This window comes from Cyprinodon variegatus, unplaced genomic scaffold (genome assembly GCF_000732505.1).
Source record: "Cyprinodon variegatus isolate N-32 unplaced genomic scaffold, C_variegatus-1.0 Scaffold2093, whole genome shotgun sequence".
In the NCBI taxonomy this organism is placed as follows: Eukaryota; Metazoa; Chordata; class Actinopteri; order Cyprinodontiformes; family Cyprinodontidae; genus Cyprinodon; species Cyprinodon variegatus.
The window spans coordinates 17,927-23,482 of NW_015152546.1; the positions used below are offsets into that span (position 1 = coordinate 17,927).

Sequence of the window (5,556 nt, forward strand, 5' to 3'; positions counted from 1 at the left end):
GAACTGAGAGTGTGTGTCGTTCACAGACAGCAGAATGAATGAGTTCACAGTAACGTTCATCAGGCAATAGTGCAGTACGTTCAGTTCACGTTCGCCCAAAATATGAACGAGTTCATGAACTTTCGTTCAATGAACGCGTTCAGGCACAACAATGAAGATATCTGTGAAGATTCTCAGTCACCCAGGTCGTGGTCAGGCTTAAAAATCTCCATATTTCCATTCTTATGTGCATTTACAGCACACACCTCTCATTTTATTATTAGAATAAAGTTTGTGACAACACATCCATACACACTCTGAAATGCCTTCAGGGATATCTAATATTGACTTGGATATTTATTCTTGTTGAACATTAAAGTTATTATATTGCAATAAGTTGGTGCTAGAAACAGTTTTAGGAGTACTTACTTAACATTATAATGATTTTAGTAGCTGCCTTATTTTTTAATTTAAAAGTAATCTAACTAATAACTTTACACATTTTGTTAAAGCCGTTAAGTTACTTGCATCCAAACCTAGGTTTTGGCCAATCAAAGCAAATTTTCATAAGTGCATGCAGGATGCACATATGAATAGAGTGAAATGTGGGCAGTCACCAGCATGCTTTCATCGCTGCTAAAACAAACCGAGGGTAGGCAATGGTGAAAGGTGCTTTCATTGAGTCTTTGCAGATTCAGTGACAGCGTTGCTAAACTTGCAGCACTCCCTGTATTCAAATACCTTATCCTTGTCAGCTAGAAGCAGCTTTGATCCAGTGAAATTCCTCACATTGTCTCGATGTCAACGACAAACTGACTGGCAGCTCCCTGTCTAAGTTTATCAACACATATCACTCTTTACTATCTTATTGCTATGCTTGATTCGCTTACATGATATCCAATTATTCTTTTCATCGAAATAATGAGAGTACATGCCTTCTTGTTTTTTTTTTGTTTTTGTAAAAGTGTGACTGATATACGAACTCAGTAACATTTTGGGAGAGTAACTGGTACCTATAACAGGTACTTTTTTAGTAAATTGCCAACTCTGGCAAGGAATCATATATTTAGTTTCCTTTGGAGACCTTACCATGAGACCTCAATATGAAATGTCAATTCAATAGAATATTCCACATGGATGAAATGTTAGGCTGCAGCCACACCTTCACATTCTTACTCATATGAATGCTGTTTTTGTAAAAACACTTACAGTTTAAATGAATGAATGGAATGGTGATTCAAAAGAAATATGAAAATGTCAGAAGTTAAAGATTCTCAGTAAGTGGCTCTCGCACCTTCAGATTTTTTTTTTTTTACCTGTGTCATGCTTTATGGCAGAAATATATAATGCTCAGAGGCAGGCTGGTTAACCAAGCATTAGAGGCAAATCAGGTGAAGTTTAGAGCATCTTTTAAAATCTTCCAATACTTTTGGTGAGTACATTCCTAACCCTATAAAAAACACATGCCTACCAGGTATTGGTAATTTCTTTTAGAAATGTATAATACAGCACTGATTGCTTGTTATGTAAAATTTCATCTGACTGTGATTGTTTAGATTTACTTTGATAGGCTTTATGCTTCTTTTGTGTTAAAAGTGGTGAGCATTTTGAAGATGTAATATTTGATATGAAAGTTAAACCAGGTTATTATAAAATGTTATTTCTTAATACTTGACCTAAGACTTTGATCTGTCTTAGGTCACAATACCTGAAATAATTTAACATTTTTTAACTAGCAACAGGGTTTAAAACTGTATGCTTAATCTTTGGTTCCAAAAGTTGGGGAAACTTATTTTTTAATGCTGTTGGTTAAGGTTAGGTGTTCTATTTGCTTTCTCATTGTAATTTTGTGTTTTTTTTATGTATTCTTTGTGTCATGTTTGGCTTGACATGTTTGGCCCACATGCAGAATACATTCGGAAACAGCCAGATCTTTAAGGGTTTTATTGAAAAAACTTAACGAAAGGGGATTCTGCAACAGCAGACCGAAGCTCAGCACAGGGAGCCGGAACCAGGGAACGTCTAAGGGAATGAGAAGGGCGGTTAACCAGGGATGGAGCAAAGGAATGTACAGCTGGACGAACGCTTACTTCAGAGCGGGGAAAGCCGAAACGGGGAGAAGGCGGGTTGGACTCTATGCTTGCCTGAAGGTGAGAAGGCGATCGTCCAGGTAACCAGAGAGCTGAAGCCAGAGAGGGTCCAAGCAGCACCGGGAAAATCCAGGGATCTAGAACAGCGGGAGGAACCTGATGGAGGTCCGTGAGGGTGATGGGACCAGTGGGGGGAACCGACTCGGAAGGAACCGGGGGAAATACTCAGAGGAATCCACCACAAGAGGGATAACTTGGACTTGAGAGGAAGGATCAGAACACGAGGGGGTACCTGGGAGACACAAAGGTAAGATTTGTTACACAAAGAGCTTTCGAAGGCTAGAGACAGTGGTAGGTTTGCATACCACTACGGTAACACTCAGATGTCCTCCCGCTGTCTGAGCGCAGTTCTTATAGAGCGCCCCGGTGCTGCAGAACCACCTGCAGGTGCGCAAGCACCAATCAGTCAACCTGGAACACCTGTGGAGAAGGCAGATGCAGCAGAGTCCTGACACTTTGTTAAACAGTATTTTTCATGTTCTGTCCATTACTTTTTGATATGTACTACTTAGTAGTAAAACAGCAACATAACTGTTGCTATCAACCAAATTAATTATTTTTTTTGTGATGACAATAATTAATATTGTATGAACAGTGAAGGGTGACAGTTCATAATGGGGGCTAGAGGAGTCTTACTGATACTACTCATACTAAAAGGTAAGATCAAAAATATAAAAAATACACATTAGTGCAGCTTCGAAAAACATAGTTGTAATTTTACAACCCTTTTATAACCCTCTTTCAAAATGTACAAAAATATAGGCAATTCAATAATGCAAGTTGCGAAAGCTGATATAAGCACGACTACAGCTGAACCTACCCCAACTACAGCCACAGCTAATACAAATACAGCTACACCTACAACTACAGCTGCCACTACAACAGAAACAGCTGCTGTGACGACAGACACAGCTGCAGCCACCACTACTTTGGCTGCTCCTACGACAACTACAGTTGCTCCAACCACGACTACATCTGCCCCTACCACAACTACAGCTGCACCTACCACCACTTCAGCTGCTCCAACCACAACTGCTGCTGCCCCTACCACAACTACAGCTGAACCTATCACCACTTCAGCTGCTCAGACAACAACTACAGCTGCGACAACCACAACTGCCTTAATCACAACTACAGCTTTAGCTACCAAAAGTTCAGCTGCCCCTACCACAACTATAGCTGCACCTAACACAACTACATCTGCCCCTACTACAACTACAGCTGCACCTATCACCACTTCAGCTGCTCAGACAACAACTACAGCTGCCCCAACCGCAACCACAACTGCCCTTACAACAACTACAGCTCTACCTAGCACAAGTACAGCTGCCCCTACCACAACTACAGCTGCAGCCACCACTACTTCGGCTGCTCATACGACAACTACAGATGCGCCAACCACAACTACAGCAGTGACAACCACAATTACAGCTGTCCCAACCACTACTACAGCTGTACCTACCACAACTACACCTATCCCTACCACAACTAAATCTGCCCTTACCACAACTACAGCTGCACCTACTGCAACTACATCTGCCCCTACTACAACTACAGCTGCACCTATCACCACTTCAGCTGCTCAGACAACAACTAGAGCTGCCCCAACCACAACTGCCCTTACAACAACTACAGCTCTACCTAGCACAAGTACATCTGCCCCTACCACAACTAAATCTGCCGCTACCACAACTACAACTGCAGCCACCACTACTTTGGCTGCTCATACGGCAACTACAGATGCCCCAACCACAACTACAGCAGCGACAGCCGCAATTACAGCTGTCCCAACCACAACTACAGCTGCACCTACCACAACTACATCTGCCCCAACCACAACTACAGCTGCACCTACCACAACTACATCTGCCCCTACCACAACTGAGGCTGCAACTACCACAACTACATCTGCCCCTACCACAACTGAGGCTGCAACTACCACAACTACATCTACCCCTACTACAACTACAGCTGCACCTACCACAACTACACCTACCCCTACCACAACCAAATCTGCCCCTACCACAACTACAGTTGCACCTACCACAACTACATCTACCCCTACCACAACTACAGCTGCACCTATCACCACTTTAGGTGCTCAGACAACAACTACAGCTGCCCNACTTTAGGTGCTCAGACAACAACTACAGCTGCCCCAGCCACACCTACATCTGCCCCTACCACAAGTACAGCTGCAGCCACCACTACTGTGGCTGCTGCTACATCAACAACAGCTGTCCCAACCACAACTACAGCTGCTCCAACCACAACTACTGCTGAATTCATGCAGTTTCCAAAGCTCAGAAGGCTGTTCATAAAACACAACACTGCCCTGCCCTCAAGCGCTCCAGTAGAGAGGCTCTTTAGCATCGGTGGTCTAATATTCAGGTAAGAATAAAGTGTGATTATATTACATAATTAGTATTCTTTGGTAACAAGCACAGTAAATACCCAGCCTCAATCATAGTTCTTGGTGATATTATTCTAATTCAGGTTTTTAATAGGCTATACAAATTAGGTCAAATTATGTCAGTGATTGTGTTAGTTCACAATTGCTTTAATACAGATTAAGTGTTACCATTTTTGCCATAATAATCATGATGTTCAAATTTCTTGTTATCTCATTCAGACCGAGGAGAAACCGCCTGGGAGATGCCAACTTTGAGAAGCAGCTGATCTTGAATGCCAACAAAAAGATTTGAAGGTATATTAAATATTATTGTGATCTGTTTATTGGGCTGTAGAAGTACAATGTATTGCCAATGGAGATGACTATATTGATGTGCAGAGGTGAACTGCATGAAAATAACAGGGCATATCTTGTTTACAGGAAGAAAAAACAGCAGATCTACCAGGGAGAGAACACTGTGACCGAGGATCTTCATTCAGATAAGGGATTTTTGGGCTGGACAGAAAATAACACTGTCCTTGGCCCTGCATACTTTTCATTTATTAGTATTATTTTAGTTATTTATGTGGACTGTAACCAGTGACAGATATTCATTCAGTTAAGGTATTTTCACTCACTGAGCAGAAAGTAGAAGCACAGTCCATGGCCTTGGAACCAGACTCTGAGTCTTTTAAGTTATTTTTTTTTTATTATTTTACTTATTCAGTGGCCAAAAAATTGAAAAGTGACTTGATAATGTTTAAATGTTTTGCACTTTGAATATTGCACTTTCAAGTTCAACCTTTAATTCCTACCTCAGCCTGGTCCCTCAGTTTTTGTTAGTTAAATGTTCTTGAGGGTTTTACTATTTTTGTAACTTGTTTGTTAAACCTGCCTGGTATAATTTTCCAGGATTCCAGTATTCCTTTTTAAAGATATTAAAAAAACATTTGCACCTTTAAAGACTACTTTCCTGTTTTTCTTTTAATAATTCCTCATAAAAAAGTCCATTCAAGCAGCACATTTTTCCTGATG

The 5,556-nt window shown here is 41.2% G+C and overlaps 1 long non-coding RNA gene across 1 annotated transcript; it reads left to right on the forward strand.

Annotated features, from left to right (window-relative positions):
• Positions 1-4,406: 4,406 nt before the first annotated feature.
• LOC107105143 lies at positions 4,407-5,490 on the forward strand. Its single transcript, XR_001482326.1, has 3 exons — positions 4,407-4,520; positions 4,762-4,836; positions 4,963-5,490. It is a non-coding gene; the product is annotated as an uncharacterized LOC107105143 (long non-coding RNA).
• The last annotated feature ends 66 nt before the right edge of the window (positions 5,491-5,556 follow it).